Raw genomic sequence first — 23094 nt, forward strand, 5'->3', positions numbered from 1 at the left:
AATAGAAAAGCAAGATTAGACTTTGCCAAAAAACATCTAAAAAAGCCAGACCAGTTCTGGAAAAACATTCTTTGGACGGATGGAACTAAGGTTAATCTGTACCAGAATGACAGGAAGAAAAAAGTGCGGAGAAGGCTTGGAACAGTTATGATCCAAAGCACACAATGTCATCTGTAAAACATGGTGGAGCATGCAGTGTAATGGCATGGGCATGCATGGCTTCCAGTGGCACTGGGTCATTGGTGTTTTTTTTGATGATGTGACAGAAGACAGAAGCAGTCAGATGAATTCTGCAGTGTTTAGAGATATACTGTCAGCCCAGATTCAGCCAAATGCAGCAAAGTTGATTGGACGGCACTTCACAGTACAGATGGACAATGATACAAAACACACGGCAAAAGCAACTCAGGAGCTTTTGAAGGAAAAGAAGTGGAATATTCTGCAATGACAGAGTCAATCACCTGATCTCAACCCAACTGAGAATGCATTGCACTTACTGAAGGCAAAACTAACGGCAGAAAGACCCACAAACAAAGAACTGAAGAGAGCTGCAGTTAGAGCCTGGTAAAGCATCAGAAAGGAGGAATCCAGTCTTTGGTAATGTCCATGGTGTTGTTATATTAATATAGATGTGTAGGTATTTAAAATACTGTGTTTTATATACTGTATATGGCATGGTATTTATGTGTGACATACAGGCATTCAAGGTTACACATCAAAGTGTGTTTTCTGACCAAAAGGGTTAGTGGTCAAACACAGATCAAAGGAACAGCTGAAGACCCTTTGATGTGTTAATCTTATCTAAGACTAGGTGTGTGAGATGGCCTGGTACTTCCTTACATACATAAGGAAGTAATTATTGATGGTAATTAGACTTGGGGAATCACCCCTCCCTCCAGTGTGAGACCAGTATTTGAGAAAGTCAGGCTGGCATTCAGTCTGGTCTTCAATGAGAAATATGACACATGTCTAGGAATTATTATACTGTTGGATTTGTATCGTCTGTGGACTTTGGACTTTGTATTTTATTGGAAGTTAATTAAATTTGCGTTCTCTGGAGAACCTGTGTTGCTGCCAAACAACGTAATTTATAGCCATCATACTAACATCTAAGATATCAATTATCTAACCGGACTACTGGACACTATACATCTATATTAATATTACAACACATGGGTTCCAGACTTCAGGCAGTCATTGTCAGTAAAGCATTCTCAACAAAATATAAAAGATTAACATTTATTTATGATTATATTCATTTGTCCAGTTCCTAAAAATTGTACTTGATATTTATGTCCAACCCCTTGAATTAAAGCTGAAAATCTGCACTTCAAATTAATTTAAATTTTATTCTGGTGGCATAAAAAGACAAAAGTATGGCAATTGTGCCATTGTCCAAATATATATGGACCTAACTATATATATATATATATATATATATATATATATATATATATATACACACACACACATACACACACACATATATATATATATATATATATATATATATATATATATATATATATATAAATCCCCAGTATCAGTCTTCTGATTAATCCAACATTGCACAGAAGGACAGATAACTAATTAAAACACTGTAAATGGTATTCACACATTCTTCTTGCCTAAACAAGCTTTTGACATTTTCCATATTTCAGATTTCCATTTGTAGATTCCGAAGAATGTGAGAATTGTAGACAGAGTGGTCTATCATTATCTCCAGTTTACTATAGATTGTACACACTGATATAGCCCTCCACCAAACGTCCAGTATTTATTAAGGCAGTGCAAAGATCACTAATGGTGTGTAAAGGGCAGTAAGTAATAGTAACTAATTAAATGTAATCTCACTGTAGTCGTGTCATTTAAAGAAGAACTCCATTAAAACTCCTCCATAATTTATAATGGCAGGGCTGGTTAGACCTCTAAATATAGCCTATTAATAATTGTGTCTCTGTTCCTCAGCTCTGCAGTATGTTGATATCCACATACAGGCTTAGGCTCCATTCACATCTAGGCGGACGAAATCACGGCGTTTTGTCGCCGCAAATCGCGGTACAAATAGCAGCGTTTTGTACCGCGATTTGCGGCGACAAAACGCTGGTATTGTCCGCCTAGATGTGCCCCAGATTGACCCCCTCTATGGAGATGCTTCCCATCTCCTAGCCAAACGCCGAAAGACGCCTGAAAAAAAGGTCCGGGACCTTTTTTCAGGCGTCAGGCGTCCGGCGTTCGGTGTGGAGATGTGAACCATCTCCATAGAGGGAAATGTGTTTCCAGCCCTCTGGCGGCAGCGGCGTAGCGCTACAGGCGTAAAAACGCCTAGATGTGAATAGGGGCTTAGAGTAAAAGACGCCGCAATGTAAATTTTCTAAAAAAAAGGACCACAAATCTATTTAACCGCTTCAATACCGGGCACTTTCCCCCCCTTCCTGCCCAGGCCATTTTTCAGATTTCGTCGCTGTCGCACTTTGAATGACAATTGTTCAGTCATGCAACACTGTACCCATATGACATTTTTATAATTTTCTTCACACGCACAGAGCTTTCTTTTGGTGGTATTTAATCACTGCTGGGTTTTGAATAATAAAAAAAAAAAGACCCCAAGTTTTTCTTAGTTTCTGTCAGTAAATTCTGTAAATAAGTAAATTTTCTCCTTCACTGATGTGCAATGATGAGGCTGCACTGATGGGCATGGATGAGGCGGCACTTATGGGCACTGATTAGGTGGCGCTGATGAAGAAGCACTAATATGGCGCACTGATAGGTGGCACTGATAGATGGCACTGGTGGGCACAGATAGGTGGCACTGATGGGCACTGATAGGCGGCACTGGTGGGCACTGAAAGGTGGTACAGATAGGCAACACTGATGGGCACAGATAGGCGGAACTAATGGGCACTGATAGGTGGCACTGATAGGTGGCACTGAGAGGCAGCACTGACTGGCATTACTAATGGGCACTGATTGGTGTCACTGATGGGCCCTGACTGCTGGCAATAATTGGATGCTCTGTTGGGCTTTACTGTAATCAGGGCACTGATGAACAGTGCCCTGATTACCTGTCTGGGTGTCCCCCGCGAGGCGATGCTGCTGATCGGCACTCTTCGCCACACACTCTGTCAGTGTGAGGTGTGGAGAGCTGATTACAGGCACTTGCCCATTTACATGTGACCAGCTGTAATTGGACACAGCCGATCACATGGTTCCACGCCATCGGCTCTTTGCAGAGATCGGGGACACTCTGTGTCCCAGGAACAGGACGTGTGTGAGAGCAGCCATTCTGATATGAAGTCCATCCAAAACTTGACGATGGGGGGGCAGCAAGTTAAAGGAGAAGTCCAGCCTGAGCTTTTTAGGCTGGGCTTCCCCTATGGGTCACAGTTCGTTTTGCACTCCAATGACCCGTTTTTAGCAGAGCGTGATCTGAAGTCTGCTCTCCGCTGATGTCGCCAAGTTCAGTCATGGCAGCGCGTCATCCCGACTTCCGAAGTCTGGATCCGCCAGCTGCCTTGACTGATGGCAGTCTCAGCGTCACAGTGAGCCACTGAGACAGCTGCTCCCCACCCCTCCACAGCTCAGCTCTCCAATGAGCATGGAGGAGATGAGCAGGAGAGATGCTGACTAACAGAGGTGGTCCGAGCAAGTTTGATAAGATCTGGTCCTCCTGGATAGACTCCTGGGGATCCTTACAACTGGAAGTGGCTCCGCCCGATCCGGATAAGGATCCTTAGTATGATCCTGCCCTTGGCAGGACGGACCACGTCCTGGGAGGCACCTGTGAGCCCCCCCTCTCTTTCCTCTCTACCCTCTGGTGATATCCGGCCCCCCCTCCTCCCTCCCCCCGCCTGGCTGTATCCAGGTCTCACAGGTTCGGGTGTGAGTATTCTCCTGGCTAGATCTGTTACTCTTGTTCTTTGGCTTAATGCGGTGTAGGTTATGATCGATGGCTGAATCCTGTACAGATGCTTGTATGTCCTGTATGTCACTAATTCTTGTGCATTTTAGTTTTTTTCTGTTTATTGTGCACTAAGTTGTACACTGACTTGTGATCATTAACTTTGAATAAAAGTTTATTTTGTGACAGAGGTGAGAGAACCGAGCCATCGGCAGTGTTTGGTGGCTCGGTTCTCAGTGAAGAGGTGGCGGGGGACAGCTATGATGCTCCATCCACATAGGTAAGTATGAATATAAGAAAAAAACATACACATACATTGATAAGATGTTTCTTTTTAAAGGGGTTTTAAAGGAATATTTTTTTTAAAATAACAAACATGTTATACTTACCTCCACTGTGCAGTTAGTTTTGCACACAGTGGCCCCGATCCACGTCTTCTGGGGTCCCTCGGCGGCTGTCGCGGCTCCTCCCCGCAACAACTACACACAGATATGCGAGCAAGCATGGTGTGTAGCTGTTGCGGGCGCTCTCCCATCTAGGCTCCGAAGAAAGGGGTGCGCCCCAGAAACGCATCAGCCGTTTAGACGTTTGAGGTATCATTCGACCCTCTTTGTCATCAAGTCCTACTGGCAGGCGCCAAGAGACCAAGCTCTACTGTCAGATAAGCGCTTACCTAAGTTCCTTTGTGAGTAGGATTATTGCTTTTATTCTATTTTAATACATTTTTAAGTGGTAATGCTCTAGGTCGGTGCGCCCTCCTTTTTTCTTTTATTTTTTTAGTGGACAGAATACACAAGTTTGTGTCTCTCCTATTGTGTGCCTCCTAGGTGTGACTTCCCATTGTTACTTGGGTCAGCTATTGTTTCTGTCTGTCTGCTAGAATTGTGTCCACTTCACCTTGTTACCAAACTATTGTGGGGTGTGTTATGTTTGTTATTAGATTACTGTTTATTTAAGATCACTGTTAGTTTTTAGCTGTTAGGCTCCGTGCACACTGAAGCTAAAAAAAGCTATAAAAAATGGCAGTAGCTGTGCAGGGAGCCTTTCAACAATTTTTAGCGTTTTTGCAATAGCTTTAGGCCCCTTTCACATTGAGGCGTTTTTCATGCGGTACAGCGCTAAAAATAGCGCTGCTATACCGCATGAAAAATCCTGCCCTGTAGTGTTCAATGTGAAAGCCCGAAGGCTTTCACATTGAAGCGATGCGCCAGCAGGAGCGCTCCAAAAGTCCTGCTAGCCACATCTTTACCGCGGTATATATTGAAATCAACGGGAAAGCGCGGTATTAACCCTTTTTCGGCCGCTAGCTGGGGTTAAAACCTCACCGCTAGCGTCCGAATATCGCGGTAAATACGACGGTATAGCCGCGCTACAAATAGCGCGGCTACACCGTCACCGTGGCTGCATGCCTCAATGTGAAAGCAGCCTTAATCAGCATTTTTCAGTGTAGCTTTTTTTTTTACTTTTTTTGTTTGCGTTTTTCGGCGTTTTGCGTTTTTTTCCGCCGAAAAACTGCACTTTGAACGCAAATTTCGGACGTTCAGAAAAAAGCCAATAAACTCCAAAGCTCTTTAACACTAAAAAACGCCTAGGTGTGCACGGGCACAAAGGCTAACATAGAGTTCAGTTTATGGGCTTTAAAAAAAAAAGCCAAAACGCCAATAAACTGCAGTTTATCAGCTTCAGTGTGCATGGAGCCTAAATTGGATTGGTGTTTGAAGTTTGCATTGTCATGCTAATATCCTCAAGAGGGGAATGTCCTCCTGTGAGGTATAAAGTATGGGCCAGATTCACAGAGATCGGCATATGTGATGTGCTACGCCGACGTAACATAAAGAGGCAAGTACAGTATTCACAAAGCACTTGCTCCCTAAGTTATGGCGGCGTAGCGTAAATGGGCTGGCGTAACTCCGCCTAATTCAAAGTAGGCTGGTAGTGGGCGTGTTGTATTGAAATTAATTGTGACCCCATGTAAATGAAGCGCAGAATCACGTCGAATTTACGCCGTAGGATACGACGGCTCAATGGCAACAACGTGAACTTAACCTACGCCCAGCCCCATTCACGTACGACTTACGTAAACGACGTAAAATCCGACGCTTGTTCCGACGTCCATACCTTTGCATTACTTGCGCCTCATATAGCAGGGGTAACTATACGCCAGACGTGCGCCTTACGTAAACGGCGTAGCTTAATGCGACGGGCGCAAGTACGTTCGTGAATCAGCGTATCTAGGTCATTTGCATATTCGACGAGTAAATCTACGGAAGCGCCCCTTGCGGCCAGCGTAAATATGCACCCAAGATACAACGGCGTAGGAGACTTACGTCGGTCGTATCTTGGCAAAATTCATCTGATTTCCAGAATACGCGTATAGATACGACGGCGCACATTTGGACTTACGACGGCGTATCTGGATATACGTCATCGTAAGTCCTTTCTGAATCCGGCCCATGTGTCTGAGTTTTAATAAAGAGTCATTCCTTTGGTTCTACCTCAACATCCTGTCCGTGTACAATGCTTGGGGTAAACAGGCTGGTATTAGGTCTCGGTCTGCTTGGATAGCAGGAGTACCCAAGCAGGGTGCCAAGGCGTTTCGTCACACCTGATAAGTGCTGCCCCTGTTCTCTAATGAATGTGTCCCACAATCCATCTCCTGCAATTTCAAGCAGCAGCAAGGAGTGATAGGAAATACAGTCTCAAAGTTGACCTTCATGTGCTAAGAGAGGGACATGCTGGCTTTTGATCAAATGATTTTAAGGGGAACTTCAGCCAATTTGAACTCTGTTCTTCATCTTTCTGGAGATCACATGACCCAGTGCCTAGGTCCATGTGATCAGCACAAGAGGGAATCTGGAGAGCAGCATTTTCTCCAGCCCACCTTTTGCTCTTTACAGCTATCTCAGCATTTCCCTTAAACACTTAAGGACCAGTACACGACGATATACGTTGACACAATGGCTCCTGTGGGCAGATGGGTGTACAGGTACGTCCCCTTTAAGAAGCAGCATTGTGAGCGCGCGCACCCGCCGCAAGCTCCGTGAGTCTGGCCACGGGTCCCACGGACTCGATGTCCATGGGGACAACCGCGATCGTCTCACGGAGAGGAAGAATGGGGAAATGCTGATGTAAACAAGCATTTCCACATTCTTCCTAGTGACATGACACTGATCATAGCTTTCTGTAATCGGGAGCGGTGATCAGTGTCATGTCACACACAGCCCATCCCCCCTACAGTTAGAAGCACTCCCTAGGACACACTTAACCCCTTCAGCGCCCCCTACAGGTTAATTCTTTCACTGCCAGTGGCATTTTTACAGTAATCAGTGCATTTTTACAGCACTGATCACTATATAAATGTGAATGGTTCCAAATTGTTGTCAAAAGTGTCTGATGCGTCCGCCATAATGTCGCAGTCATGATAAAAATTGCTGATCGCCGCCATTATTAGTAAAAAAAATTATCAATAAAAATTTCATAAAACTACCGCCTATTTTGTAGACGCTATAACTTTTGCGCAAACCAATCAATAAACGCTTATTGCGATTTTTTTTTTTACAAAAAATAAGTAGAATACGTATCGGCCTAAACTGAGGAAAAAATTTGTTTTTTTTATATATTTTTGGGGGATATTTATTATAGCAAAAAGAAAAAATATAGAATTTTTTTCAAAATTGTCGCTCTATTTTTGTTTATAGCGAAAAAAATAAAACCCGCAGAGGTGATCAAATACCACCAAAAGAAAGCTCTATTTGTGGAAAAAAAGGACGTCAATTTTGTTTGGGAGTCACGTCGCACGAGTGCGCAATTGTCTGTTAAAGCGGAGCTCCACCCTATTTCAATACATTAGCTTAATCAAAAAGCAGACAAGAATGCATTAAGGAACGGAAGTTTTTGGGTTTTTTTCTGTGACAGTACCTTTGTTATCAGCAGTTGTCACTTCGCTTCCTGTCTCTCCTTTGCAGGTATTCTGCGGGCAGTGCGTCATATCCTTTACCCGCAATGCCTCCTGGGAGCTTTTCTGCAGAGGTTTCCTCTGAGTTATCGCAAGATTTCCTAAAGCGCGACGCTGCTGGCTAGTCACATCAGGCTCCCCATCACAGATTGATCCGGAAGTGACGTTCCGTCGCCGCCATCTTGCTACTCCCCACACTCATGCACAGTAATGATAGAGTGAGAAGGGTCAAGTGGTGTAGCAAGATGGCGACGACGGGACGTCTCTTCCAGAGCAATCCGTGATAGGAGAGCCGAATGTGACGCCCGTTTAGATGGAAACCCGACGTCACTGCTGAACAAGGAAATGAGTGCTTGTGGGCTTCACAGTGCCCACAAGCGAAATGAAAACGGCGCTGCAAAGATAATATAAGTTCTAATTCCAGACGTAATCGGACAGCGGATTACTTTAAACATGAGAAGCGTGAGTCCTCTGTTTTTTACACCATAAATAATTTAATGCCCCCCAAAATAAAAAAAAAACGAATGGCCGCGGGAGATCCGCTTTAAAGCGATGCAGTGCCGAATTGCAAAAAGTGGCCCGATCTTTGGCCAGCCAAATGGTCCGGGGCGGAAGTAGTTAACATACCATTACATCAGTATTTCAGTATGTAATGAGCGTGTCGCTGAGATTGTTGGGATTGCATAGTTCTCACCAAGGCATTAATTGTACATTATCAGCTCTGCAAGATGACCATTAGCTGGTTAAAGCTGCATAATCGTTACTACAAATTCATCAATTATTTACCTTGGACAAGGACAATGCAGTAAGTTTTGATACTGCAATACATATGAAACGCATCGGATTCTGCATTATAATCTGCAGCCCATCGTAGATACAAACAATTGCCCGGATTCAGGTAGATTTGCCCCTTATTTGCGGAGGCGCAGGGCAGCGTTTTTGCCCTGCGCCCCCGCAAATTTACTGCGCTACCCGCGATTCACGGAGCAGTAGTTCCGTAAATTGCGTGTGCGCTGTGTAAACTTGCCCTGCGTAAGCGCGCGCAATGTAAATGCGGGAATCATTTAAATTAGGCGCGCTCCCGCGCCGAGCGTAGAGCGCATGCTCCGTCGGGAAACTTTCCCAACGTGCATTGCGGCAAATGACGTCGCAAGGACGTCATTTGCTTCAAAGTGAACGTGAATGGCGTCCAGCGCCATTCAAGAATCACTTACGCAAATTACGTAAAATTTGAACGTCGCGACGTGGGAACGACGGGTATACTTTAGCATTGGCTGCCCCTGCTATTAGAAGGGGCAGCCTTACGCTAAACACGCCGTACGGAAACGACGTAAATTGCGTACGCAGGGCTCGCGCAACATTGTGAATCGGTGTTAGTATGCAATTTGCATACTATACACTGAGCACAATGGGAGCGCCCCCTAGCGGTCATCGCAAGAATGCAGCCTAAGATATGCGTGGCATAAGAGCCTTATGCCACGCAGATTTTAGGCTGCAGTCGGCGTTACGATGTTCCTGAATCAGGAGCATTCGTAACGACGGGGCAAGTAAGCAATTGCGCTGTGTAACCTATGGTTACACAGGCGCAATTTCTACTTGAATCCGGGCCAATGCTCCTATTAGAAGAATTCACAATCAATCGGTGAATAAAAACATTTAAAGGTCAATGCAGGGTTAAGATTATATAATATTTTTCTTGCAGCATGCGCCAACGCCAGAAAAAGCTCACACTCATCAAATGTCTGTTTCTCTCAAGTCACCAATGGCATGCAAACCTTTCCAAGGCTGAACGACCCAAGCATGATGGGCCTCAGACAAGATTCTCCATCATCTCCATCATCTCCAGCATCCTTTTCAAAGCACCTGATGGAGTCACACACTTTGGGCTTTAGGAAGAGCCTGCTAGGTTGTTGCTATTTGTTTTTTTTTATCTTGGCCATTTTGTGAGTGCATTTTGAAATATTAGGGCTCATTTCCATCTACCGAAATACACTATATTGTCAAAAGTATTGGGACGCCTGCCTTTACACGCATATAAACTGTAATGGCATTCCAGTTTTATAGCTAGATTCAGGTAGATGGGCGCATCTTTGAGGCGGCGTAGCGTATCGTATTTACGCTACGCCGCCGTAAGTCTAGAGGCAAGTGCTGTATTCACAAAGCACTTGCCTCCTAAGTAACGGCGGCGTAGCGTGAATGGGCCGGCGTAAGCGCGCCTAATTCAAATGAGGCTGAGGGGGAGCGTGTTTTATGTAAATTACTCGTGACCCGATGTGATTGACGTTTTTTACGAACGGCGCATGCGCCATCCGTGTACATATCCCAGTGTGCATTGCTCCAAAGTACGCCGCAAGGCAGTATTGGTTTCTACGTGAACGTAAATGACGTCCAGCCCCATTCACGGACGACTTACGCAAACAATGTGAATCTTTCAAATTTCGACGCGGGGCCATACTTAACATTGACTAGGCCAGCTATTTGTTTGACTAACTTTACGCCGGGAATCGCCTTACGTAAACGGCGTATCTTTACTGCGGCGGGCAAGCGTACGTTCGTGAATCGGCGTATCTCGCTGATTTACGCATTCTAGGCGTAAATCAGCGTTCACGCCCCTAACGGCCGGCGGAACTAGACAGCTAAGATACGACGGCGCAGGCCGTCGTATCTTAGCTAGGTTTAAGTGTATCTCAGTTTGAGCATACACTTAAACATACGACGGCTTAGATTCCGAGTAACGACGGCGTATCTAGTGATACACCGGCGTAACTCTTTGTGAATCTGGCTATTAGTCCGTAGGGTTCAATAATGAGTTGGCCCACCCTTTGCCGCTATAACAGCTTCAACTCTTCTGGGAAGGCTGTCCACAAGGTTTAGGAGTGTCTATGGGAATGTTTAACCATTCTTCCAGAAGAGCATTTGTGAGGTCAGGCAATGATGTTGGATGATAAGGCCTGGCTCACAGTCTCCGCTCTAATTCATCTAAAAGGTGTTCAATCGGGTTGAGGTCAGAACTCTGTGGAGGCCAGTCAAATTCCTCCAGACCAAACTTGCTCATCTGTGTCCTTATGGACCTTAAAGTGGTTGTAAACCTTTTCCAACCACTTTTACCTACAGGTAAGCCTAGATTAAAGCAGAAATTTTTTTTTTTTTTAAAAGCCAGCAGCTACAAATACTGCAGCTGATGACTTTTAAAAAATGGACACTTACCTGTCCAGCGCGCCCGCAATGTCGACAGCCGAGGGCCGAGCAATCGCTCGTTTCTCGGCTGCCCCCGCCGCCATCCTCGGTGAGGGAATCATGAAGTTAAGCGCTGCGGCTTCACTGCCCGGTTCCCTACTGCGCATGCGCAAGTACCGCGGCGTGCTCTCACTGGTCACCGCTCTCTCCTGGGACCAGTGTGTTTCCCAGGGGACGGGGACAGGAAGTGGTGGGACTCCCACGGGAGTCTATGCCCGGAAATGGGTGCAAATACCTGTCTTAGACAGGTATCTGCAACCCCTCCCCCCTGAAAGGTGCCAAATGTGACACCAGAGGGGGGGGGGGGGGGTTTCCGAAAAGCAGAAGTTCCATTTTTGAGTGGAACTTCGCTTTAAGGCTTACCTGTAGGTGCTCGAAATATCTCCTAAACCTACACGGTTTAGGAGATATTTCCAATAATGACAGGCGCCGATGTCTACGGTGCATGCACCGTAGTTAACGGCGCATTTTAGAAACAGCGATCGATCCGATATCTGCATACCACATACTCTTCTTGGGATCGGGGTGAAATCAGAACAGGATCAGGATGGAAGGATGCTTTGCTCATTTTAGAGCTCAAAAAGCAACGCGCATAGAACAAAAATGTAAAACCTATTAAAATGAATTACGAGCAGTTAATAAGGGGAATTATTTGTGTGCTTGGCTCAGCTATTACACTTGTGGTGATCTGTATTTTGGGTTTACTAGGCCTTTAATAACCTAATTGGGGAATGAGTACGACTTCAGCCTCAAAACTCTCAATCTTTGCTAAAGGCAAAAGTCTGAAATATATACATAGTGACAAATGCCACTTTATTTACATTATCTGCAAGAGCACATTAGGCGCTTGTGTATCTTCACCACCCCCAACGATAAACGGAAATGCAGTGTTTTTTAATATATTTTATTCATTTACTTATGTTCATGGTTTAAATAAAAGAAAGGACTATTTTTCTTCTAATGGGGTAAATATGAAATATCACATACAAATATTCCATCTTTACCACTTGCAGCCAGCAGATGGTGAACTCTGGGCAAGAGCACATGAATGTTTATAAATCGCTGAACAGCCGATGTTCTGACGCAAGATAAGACTACACAGACTGCTGAGATGAGGTACACCAACCTTCCTTCAAGCAGGGACAGTTATATGCAGATTTTTAATAAGCATGCATGAAGTGCTGGGCTTTCCGATCAGAAAGCCCAACGTGCTCTGAAAACTAAGAATCATACAGCAACTTTCTTCAGAGGTTTGTAGAGTAGAGACACTGGGCCATATTTTCAAAAGCGATACGACGGTGTATCTCCAGATACACCGTCGTATCTCTGTTTCTGAGCCCGGGTATCTATGCGAGTGATTCTTAGAATCATTTACGCATAGATACGGCGTAGATCCGACTGGCGTAAGTCACTTACACCGTCGGATCTTAGATGTAATTCCACGCTGGCCACTAGATGGCATTTACGACGATTTCTCATTTGTCTATGCAAATGAGCCTGATACGCCGATTCCCGAACGTTTTTGCGCCGCCTCATTGTCGTTTACGTCGTTTCCGTAAGCGTAAACTTACCCCTGCTATATGAGGGGTAAGTTTACGAAGGTCCGTCGTATGCCATGTTAAGTATGGCGTCGGGACAGCGTGGTCTTTTTCCGTTGTTTACGTCGTTTTACTAAGTCGTTCGCGAATAGGGCTTGCCGTAAATGACGCTCACGCCGGCTTCATTGACGTTTTCCGTCGTGAGCTGGAGCATGCGCACTGGGCTATCTTTACCGCCGGCGCATGCGCAGTTCGATCGGCGCGGGGGCGCGCCTAATTTAAATACAAGCCGCCCCCTTTGAATTACGCGGCCTTACGCCGGGCCATTTACACTACGCCGCCGCAAATTACAGAGCAAGTGCTTTGAGAATACGGCACTTGCTCCAGTAAATTGCGGCGGCGTGGTGTAAATGGCTTACGCTACGCCGCCGCGGATTCTACGAGAATCTGGCCCAATGATTATGCGCTGTTATACACAGATTATCAATAGGCATGCATGAAGTGCTGGGCTTTCCTATCAGAAAGCCCAACGTGCTCTGAAAACTAAGAATCATACAGTAAAGCCTCGTACACACGACCGAGGAACTCGACGGGCGAAACACATCGTTTTCCTCGTCGAGTTCCTTGTTAGGCTCGACAAGGCAAGTTTCTCCATTCCCGTCGAGGAAAAAGAGAACTTGCTCTCTTTTTGGCTCGTCGAGTTTCTCGACAGTTTCCTCGACGAAAATGTACACACGACCGATTTCCTCTGCAAAAAAATATCTCCCAGCAAGTTTCTTGCTGGTTTTTGCCGAGAAACTCGGTCGTGTGTACGAGGCCTGACTTTCTTCAGAGGTTTGTAGAGTAGAGACACTGGGGCAGATTCATCAATAGATACGACGGCGGATCTCCTGATCCGCCGTCGTATCTGTGAGACCCGACGGTCGGATCTGTGAGATCCCACCGTCGGAGCTATGCGACTGATTCATAAGAATCAGTTCCGCATAGATCTCCCTTGGATCCGACTGGTGTAAGTGACTTACACCAGTCGAATCTTAGGCTGTAATCTCCCGCCGGCCGCTAGGTGTCGTCACGATTTTTTACCCGTCGCTTATGCAAATGAGGAAAACCGCCGATTCACGTCCGTACGCCCGCCTGTCGCTCGTTTTCTACGTTGTTTGCGTTCGGGTTTTTCCGGCGGATAGCTACCCCTGCTTCTATGAGGGGTAGCTAATGTTAAGTATGGCCGACGTTCCCGCGCCGATTTTTAAATTTTCTACGTCGTTTGCGTACCGCGATCGGGAATACCGATGGCCGCAAACGACGTACCCGCCGCAAACAATGACGTCGTAGCGACGTCATTTGGAGCATGCGCACTGGGCTTTTTTCGCCCCGGCGCATGCGCAGTTAAATCGGCGCGGGAACGAGCCTGATTTAAATTGTACACTCCACCTAGCCGCGGAATTTGCATTCCGCCGGGGGGAGTTAGGAACCGACGGTGCAGTTTGCGAGGTAAGTGCTTGATGAATCATGCACTTGCCTCGCTAAATTGCACCGGCGGATCGCAAACCAGGTAGATCTAGCGGATCTAAAGATCCGCAGATCTACATGAATCTGCCCCACTGATTATGCGCTGTTATACACAGATGATCAATAGGCATGCATGAAGTGCTGGGCTTTCCTATCAGAAAGCTCACAATGTTCTGAAAACTAAAAATCTTGTAGTTAGTTTTATCAGAGATTTGCACAGTAGAGATGCCGATTATTAATAATCATGCATGAAGAGCTGGGCTTTCCTATTCAGAAAGCTCAATGTGTTCTGAAAACTAAAAATCTAGTAGTAACTTTAATCAGACATTTGCATAGCAGAGACGCCGATTATATGCAGATTTTCAATAAGCATGCATGAAGTGCTAGGCTTTCCTATATGGAAAACCCAGCATGTTCTTAAAATTAGGAATCTTGTTTTAACTTTAATCAGAGATTTTTACAGTAGAAATGCAGATTATCAATAGGCATGGATGAAGTGCTGGGCTTTTCTATCTGAAAGTCCAACATGTTCTGAAAACGAAAAGTCTTGTACTATATTAATTTTCATCAGAGATTTGCATAGCAGAGACGCCGATTATATGCAGATTATCAATAAGCATGCATGACGTGCTGGGCTTTCCTATCAGAAAACTCAACATGTTCTGAAAACAAAAAATCTTGTATTAATTTAAATCAGAGATTTGTACAGTAGAAATGCAGATTATCAATAGGCATGCATGAAGTGCTGGGCTTTCCTATCTGAAAGTCCAACATGTTCTGAAAACGAAAAGTCTTGTACTGTATTAACTTTCATAAGAGATTTGTACAGTAGAGATGCAGATTATCTATAAGCATGCATGAAGTGCTGGGCGTTTTTATCAGAAAACCCAGCATGTTTTTAAAATTAAGAATCTTGTTTTAACTTTAATCAGAGATTTCTACAGTAGAGATGCAGATTATCAATAGGCATGCATGAAGTGCTGGGCTTTCCTATCAGAAAGCTCAACATGTTCTGAAAAAAAATAAACATCTTGTATTAACTTAAATCAGAGATTTGTACAGTAGAGATGCAGATTACCTGTAATCATACATGAAGTGCTGGGCTTTCCTATCAGAAAACCCAGCATCTTCTTAAAATTAAGAATCTTATTTTAATCTTAATCAAAGATTTGTACAGTAGAGATGCAGATTATCCATAAGCATGCATTAAAGTGGTTGTAAACCCACTTTTTTGACTTTTGCCTACAGGTAAGCCTATAATAAGGCTTACCTGTAGGTAAAAAGAATATCTCCTAAACCTGTACGGTTTAGGAGATATTCCCCTCGCAATGTGCCGCTGATTGCAGCGGCGCATGAGCAGGGGGGATCCTCGGTTGAAGGGCCGGCATGCCGGGGATGAAATCTCCCGCTCGCATGCGCGGGAGTGACGTCATCGCCGCTCCAGCCAATCACAGCGCTGAAGCGGCGATACCCGGAAGACACGCTCGGCTCGGCGTGGACCAGGTAAGTTTCCTACCTCGTTCCGAGGTAAGTATTTCATGATGAGCTAATATGCGGTGCATACTAGCTCATTATGGCTTTTTCCTTGCAGGTGTTAAAAAAAAAAATCATGCGGGTTTACAACCGCTTCCTATCAGAAAACCCAGCATGTTATTAAAATTAAGAATCTTGTTTTAACTTTAATCAGAGATGTTTACAGTAGAAATGCAGATTATCAATAGACATGCATGAAGTGCTGGGCTTTCCTATCTGAAAGTCCAACATGTTCTGAAAACGAAAAGTCTTGTATTAACTTTCATCAGAGATTTTTCCTATCTGAAAGCCCAACATGTTCTGAAAACGAAAAGTCTTGTAGTAACTTTGATCAGAGATTTGCATCGCAGAGATGCCAATTATATGCAGATTATCAATAGGCATGCATTAAGTGCTGGGCTTTCCAATCTGAAAGCCCAACATTTTCTGAAAACTAAAAGTCTTGTAGTAACTTTTATCAGAGATTTGCACAGTAGAGATGCTGATTACCAATATGCATGCATGAAGTGCTGGGCTTTCCTATCAGAAATCTCAACAGGTTCTGAAAACTAAAAATCTTGCAGTAACTTGCATCAGAGATTTGCATAGCAGAGATGCCGATTATATGCAGATTATCTATAGGCATGCATGAAGTGCTGGACTTTCCGATCTGAAAGCTGAACATATTCCAAAAAATAAGTCTTGTAGTAACTTTCATCAGAGATTTGCACACTAGAGGTGCCTATTATACGCAGATTATCAATAAGCCTGCATAAAGTGCTGGGCTTTCCTATCAGAAAACCCAACATGTTCTGAAAACTAAAAATCTTGCAGTAACTTTCAGCATTCAGTGTAGAGTAGAGGCACTGGATCCAATATGCATTTTTTTCTCGCTGGGACCCTTGGCTCAAATCTTGACCAGGGAACTATATGGGAGATTTACTAAAACGGGTGCACACAGAATCTGGTGTATCTTTGCATAGTAACCAAAATTTCGTTTGGATACAGTGTTGTATGATTTGTCATTCAAAGTGTGACAGCGCTGAAAGCTGAAAATTGGCCTGGGCAGGAAGGGGGTTAGAGTGCCCTGTAGGCAAGTGGTTAAAGTAATCCTTATAGTACCATATAGGCCAGCCTTAAAGCCCAACACTCTGCCTGACACTACTCCTCGGACATGGAGAGAATACAAGTAAATAATGAAAAAAAAACAAGTAATTCCTGAGAGATAAAGCTGCAGTATTATTACAATTCAAGAGTGCCAGAGCAGTACTGCAGGTTGTATCATATCATTAGAGAGCTGTGTAAAGTACAGGGAACTCTCCACCATGTGCGCCAGAATTGGCAAAAATACTATGTAGACTGCTGGGTGACAAATAAAAAACCTTCCTTTGCTCGAGAGACCAAATTAACATTTAACACGCAAGTCTGGATCTGTCTGGAAGCAGATAAAAGCACTGCAGCCAGGTGAGGAAAAAATGTTTTGCTATGAAGAGTTACATTTCCTATTTTTCCTGCATACCACTCTGTCCATAAATCCCGACACCTGAAAACATCACATTGTAATTGGCATTACGCTTTCTACCAGAAAGTAATGAATACATTTTATATCAGGCACAAGTATGTTTGCTCTAAAGAGCCCCCTGCGCACTATGTAGAGCGGCTGCCCCTGCTCCAAAGACATGCTGGTAAGTTAAAGTGATACTATGGGTTTGTTTTTAAAATAACAAACATGTCATACTTAACTCCAATGTGCAGCTCGTTTTGCACAGAGTGGCCACAGGACATCCTCTTCTGGGGTCCCATGGCGGCTCTCGTGGCTCCTCCCCGCAATAGCTAACACCCCCTCTGGGAAGCTCTATTCTGAGGGGGTTACCTCCCGTGTCATACAATCGGCGTCCATAGCCGCCGATTGTATGACCCCGCCCTGCCCCCTGGCAGCCGCGTTATTGAATTTGATTGACAGCAGCGGGAGCCAATGGCTGAGCTGCTATCTATCCAATGAAGAGCCAAGAAGCTGTGGGGAAAGCAATGCGGGATCGCGCCCACAGAGATTCGGGGCTCAGGTAAGTAAAACGGGGGGTTGGGGGGCTGGACACTGCAAGGTGTTTTTCACCTTGATGCATGGGATGCATTAAGGTGAAAAAACACGAGGGTTTACAACCCCTTTAATCAGGCCCTCAGTATGTGTATGTATGAATGTGAGTTAGGGACTTTAGATTGTAAGCTCCTTGAGGACAGGGACTGATGTGATTGTATAATTAATGTGTAAAACGCTGCGTAGATGGTTGACGCTGTAATAATTTGATCTGGATGGACATACAGTACAGTGTCCCTGGTGTATATGACTGCCTGGAGTCCTTAGACCTCCCACATCTCTGTCCATGGTCCTGAACGTGCAGCTCCTTCACAGACAATCATTAACCTCAATATTCCATTCAACCGTCTGCAAAATACTTTGAATACAAACAAGCAAAGACCGAAACAAATCGACAAAACCAAATTAAATGCCGCTAAGTAACCTAATTAATAGCAAATTATACAGTTTCCATTAACGAGTTTTATCTCTAAGTTAACCCCTCCCCCATCAAAGTCTCCATGGTAACAAACAGCTAATGACTTCAGTAACAAGCATAAGTAATAAGGCAAACAACAATGTGCTGAGCCGGGTTCACATCTGTGCCATGCGCAGGCGCACAATGCATTGCTGCGTGTTTTTATTCACGTGGCTGTAGGACTGCCCATTCATGTGAATGGGCATCTGGAGGATACTGAAGTAGCTCAATAATATTACATTGGGGCCCTTTAAAAAACTCAGAGGAGGCATGTGTGCAATACGCAAGAGCACATGCGTTGTGGCATGTTTCTATTCGCATGGCAGTAGGGCAGCCCATTCATTTGAATGGACATCTGAAGTGGCATGGTCCTTTTTTTTATTTTTTATTGTACTGCACAACAATGCACTGTAATACATTATCATGCGTTGTGGTGCAATGGCTAGGTGCAATTTGGATGCCATTAGGAAATAATGGCATCCCAGTGCATTATACAGTGTAACACGGGATGTGTTTACATTCCTGCATCATATCATTTGAATGGACTGTCTAACGCATCTAAATTGCACCAACGAAGAGCATTTTTAAAAATCACAACGCACAGCAAGGGTATATTCACACCTGATGTGCTGGGGTGTATTTGTGAGCGCATTCCCAACGTATGGCAACCAAATAACACTGGTTCCCTACGAATGCAGTTCACACCAGTGCATTGCATTGCATTTGCTAAGTGCTAAAAAAAAAAGTATAACTTTATTTCAGTGCAACGTGTTCAAATGCATGCAAACGCACATACAGGCAACACATTGCACAGAAAATCAAGGAAAACAAGGCAAACCCCCCTTCAAAAACAAAGGCAATGCATGTAAAATACACACCAGCGCAATACATTACATTACACAAAACGCAACCCACTGCAACACAATGTGCATGAGTGAACGGATGCGCTGTGGTGTAAATGAGCCCTACCATACATTTTTGTACACAATAAAATGCAGCATGCAATAACGCGATCTTGTGTGGCGCAGGAATGCTTGCATTCCTGTTCACATCATTTGAACGTGCTGCCTAGTGCATCTTAATTGCACCAAAGAAGAGCATGACCCCTTTAAAAAAATTAAATTGCAAGGCACCACAATGCACAATAATACATTAACATACATTGTGGTGCAATGCAACGCATGTGCAATGGCTAGGTGCGTTGGGGCATTATTAGGAAGTAATAGCATTGCAACGCACAATAATACATTGCTATACATTGTGGTGTAATGCAACGCATGTCTAATGGCTAGGTGCGTTGGGGCACTATTAGGAAGTAATAGCATCGTAACGCACAATAATACATTACTATACATTGTGGTGCAATGCAACGCATGTGCAATGGCTAGGTGCGTTGGGGCACTAATAGGAAGTAATAGCATCGCAACGCACAATACAATGTAGCACGTGATCACTTGGCCTTGCGCGGTGCAAGACTGCTCAAATCATTTGAATGGGCTGCCTACCGCATCTTTTTTGCACCAAAGAAATGCATGACCACTTTCTTTTCGCGATGCACCGAAACGCACAATAACACATTACCATATGTTGTGGTGCAATCGCAATGGCTAGGTGCACTGGGGCACTATTAGGAAATGATTGCATTGCAATGCACATTAATTTATTACCATACATTGGTGTGTGATGTAACGCATGTGCAATGGTTAGGTGCGCTGAGGCGCTATTAGGAAATAATAGCATCACAATACATAATAATACATTACTATACATAGGGGGGTGATGCAACGCATGTGCAATGGCTAGGTGCGCTGAGGCATTATTAGGAAATTAATGCAATGCACATTAATCTGTTACCATACATTGTGGCGTGATGTAATACATGTGCAATGGTTAGGTGCATTGGGGCACTATTAGGAAATAATAGCATCACAATGCATAATAATACATTACCATACATTGGTGTGTGATGTAACGCATGTGCAATAGCTAGGTGCGTTGGGGCACTGTTAGGAAATAATAGCATCACAATGCATAATAATCTATTACCATACATTGTGGTGTGATGCAACACATGTGCAATGTTTAGGTGCATTGGGGCACTATTAGGAAATAATAGCATCGCAACGCATAATAATACATTACCATACATTGGGGTGCGATGCAACGCATGTGCAATGTTTAGGTGCCTTGGGGCACTATTAGGAAGTAATAGAATTGCAACGCACAATACAATGAAGCACGTGATCACTTGGTCTCGTGCGATGCAGGAATGAGCACATTCTTGCTTCAACTAATTTAAATAGGTTGCCTATCACGTCTTACTTGCACCAAAGAAGTGCATGACCCTTTTTTCTCTCTTAAAAAAAGTTACCATGCGTCGTGGTACAGTTGTCGACCGAAAATACATTACAAATACATTACAACACATGACATCACTTCCGATTATTTTTTTCGGTCGTACGAGAATTTTCGTGACTTTAATAACCTATTTAATTCTACTTGCGACTATTAAGCGAAAAAAAGTCGTACGATCTGTCGTACGATATTCGGATCGTGTGTATGGGCCATTACACAGGGGCTGATTTACTAAAACCGGAGAGTGCAAAATCTGGCGCGGCTGTGCCTAGTAACCAATCAGCTTCCAGGTTTTATTGTCAGAGCTTAATTGAACAAGCTGAAGCTAGAAGCTGATTGGCTACCATGCACCAGATTTTGCACCCTCCAGTCTTAGTAAATCCCCCTTATAGTTACATAGTAGATACGGTTGGAAAAAGACACAGGTCCTTCCAGTTCCTCCTATGTGTCATCTACACAAGTAACAGTTAACCAAATATCTGGTCGCCTTTTATAAAAAAGTTCACCGCGGTTAGCTCTCAAGCGACGCAGATTCCAGGATGAGATCAGACGAGTCACAAATGTCTTTCCCCTTCTGGGGCAACCCCTCCCCCCACTTACATAATAAAATGATATTTAATGATATTATTAACACTCTGCATCCATTGCAACACCCCCCCCCCCAATCTCCACCGAACTCTCCGTCGTGCTCAACACAGCGTACGCACACCAAAGTTGTTTTTCTATTTATTCTCTTTTTCTTTTTTTATGCAGATTTAATTACCCTTTTGCTTATTTTACCCAGCATGCAACTTACACATTTTCATTGCATGGAAACAAATGTTACTTCTTTCTATGGAGAATTACAAAAGATCAGATGATGTTCTTTTAGTATACAGAAAAAATAACTGATGGCTTAGCCAATAAATTGCACAATAATAAATAAGATCTAATGCAGGATATAGGATAATATTTAAGTTTGTATATATATATATATATTTTTTTTTGCAAGAAATACATACAGGCTGTTGTTATGCAATGGACTTTTCATGCATATTTTTTTGACTTCCTCCAAGGCAAAGAGGGGTCCTTGGGGAAGAAGTGTAAGGTAGGTGCTCATTGACAATTAATTACCTTCTTTGGGTGTCTGGGCTCAGATCCTCATGTTTCTCTATAGGGGATGCTGGCTGATGCTGATGCTGTTGCTCCAGGTTATAGAAAAGAGCCCTGAATCAAAGCTTGCTCTTCCTCAATGGTCCTCCATCCCCATCTCCCAGCATTGCTCCCCCCCTCTTCTTCCAAAATAATTCAACCACCAGTGGGATTCAAGTCTTCATCAGCTTGCTGGGCTGCTGGAAACCCCCCCAAAAAAAGCAAGGAGGATCAGGCGGCTGGCGTGCAATACAAGCCCAGGCAGAGGGAAAAGTGCTGGAGATCAACGTCAGGGAACGTCATGCAATCTTCTGCAGCCTCAATGAATCGGGCTCATTCTGCCTGCGCTGGGGAGAGAGCAAGGGGACCAGGCACTGCGAGCGGCGCCACCTAGCGGCGGAAATTGAGAATGCGGACATGTGCAGGAGACGTGTAATCTCCCCCCAGTGCCTGTGTGTGCGAAACGCTTAATAAGTTGTCACTGAGACCTCGCATGTCACATCGATTAGGGCTGTGTAGCTTTCATCAGCAAGAAAAAAAAAGTGACATGCGTCTTTGTGACATGAGCTGCTTGGATGAGACATACATTAATGAATAAATTACATTCATGAATCATAATAGTCTATTTATATATTAAAAAAAAACAAGCTTTTCATATAAATTAATGCAAAACAGAGAGATTTTTGGGGGATTTTAATCTATTGCGTGATAATTGTGTGTCATGTGTGTTATATGGGCGCTCAGCCAATGTAGGGACCAGTCATGTGCTCTCTACCATTCACTGCTTTTCTCTCCTTCCTTCTCTTCCTTTCCTCCATCTCCCTCTCCAACCCCTTCCACTTTATCTCTCTCCATCCTTCTCTTCCTTTCCTCCATCTCTCTCTCCAACCCAATCCACTCTATCTCTCTCCATCCTTCTCTTCCTTTCCTCCATCTCCCTCTCCAACCCCCTCCACTCTATCTCTCTCTCAATCCTTCTCTTCCTTTCTTCCATCTCCCTCTGCAACCCCCTCTACTCTGCCTCTCTCCATCCTTCTCTTCCTTTCCTCCATCTCTCTCTCCAACCCCCTCCACTATCTCTCTCCATCCTTCTCTTCCTTTCCTTCATCTCCCTCTCCAACCCCCTCCACTCTATCTCTCTCCATCCTTCTCTTCCTTTCCTCCATCTCCCTCGGCAACCCCCTTCACTCTATCTCTCTCTATCCTTCTCTTCCTTTGCTCCATCTTTCTCTCCATCCCCCTCCACTCTATCTCTCTACATCCTTCTCTTCCTTTCCTCCATCTCCCTCTGCAACCCCCTCTACTCTGCCTCTCTCCATCCTTCTCTTCCTTTCATCCATCTCTCTCTCCAACCCCCTCCACTATCTCTCTCCATCCTTCTCTTCCTTTCCTTCATCTCCCTCT

General features: G+C 44.3%; 1 protein-coding gene across 1 annotated transcript in view; it reads right to left on the bottom strand.

Annotated features, from left to right (window-relative positions):
- Positions 1 to 21763, bottom strand: part of KCNJ6 (potassium inwardly rectifying channel subfamily J member 6) — a 301661-nt gene extending 279898 nt beyond the window's left edge. Inside the window, exon 1 of the mRNA XM_040338968.1 lies at positions 21673 to 21763. The gene's annotated coding sequence lies outside the window, so the exon portion shown is untranslated. The remainder of the gene's footprint in view (positions 1 to 21672) is intronic.
- Between the last annotated feature and the right edge of the window lie 1331 nt (positions 21764 to 23094).

This window comes from Rana temporaria, chromosome 2 (assembly GCF_905171775.1).
Source record: "Rana temporaria chromosome 2, aRanTem1.1, whole genome shotgun sequence".
Lineage (NCBI taxonomy): Eukaryota > Metazoa > Chordata > Amphibia > Anura > Ranidae > Rana > Rana temporaria.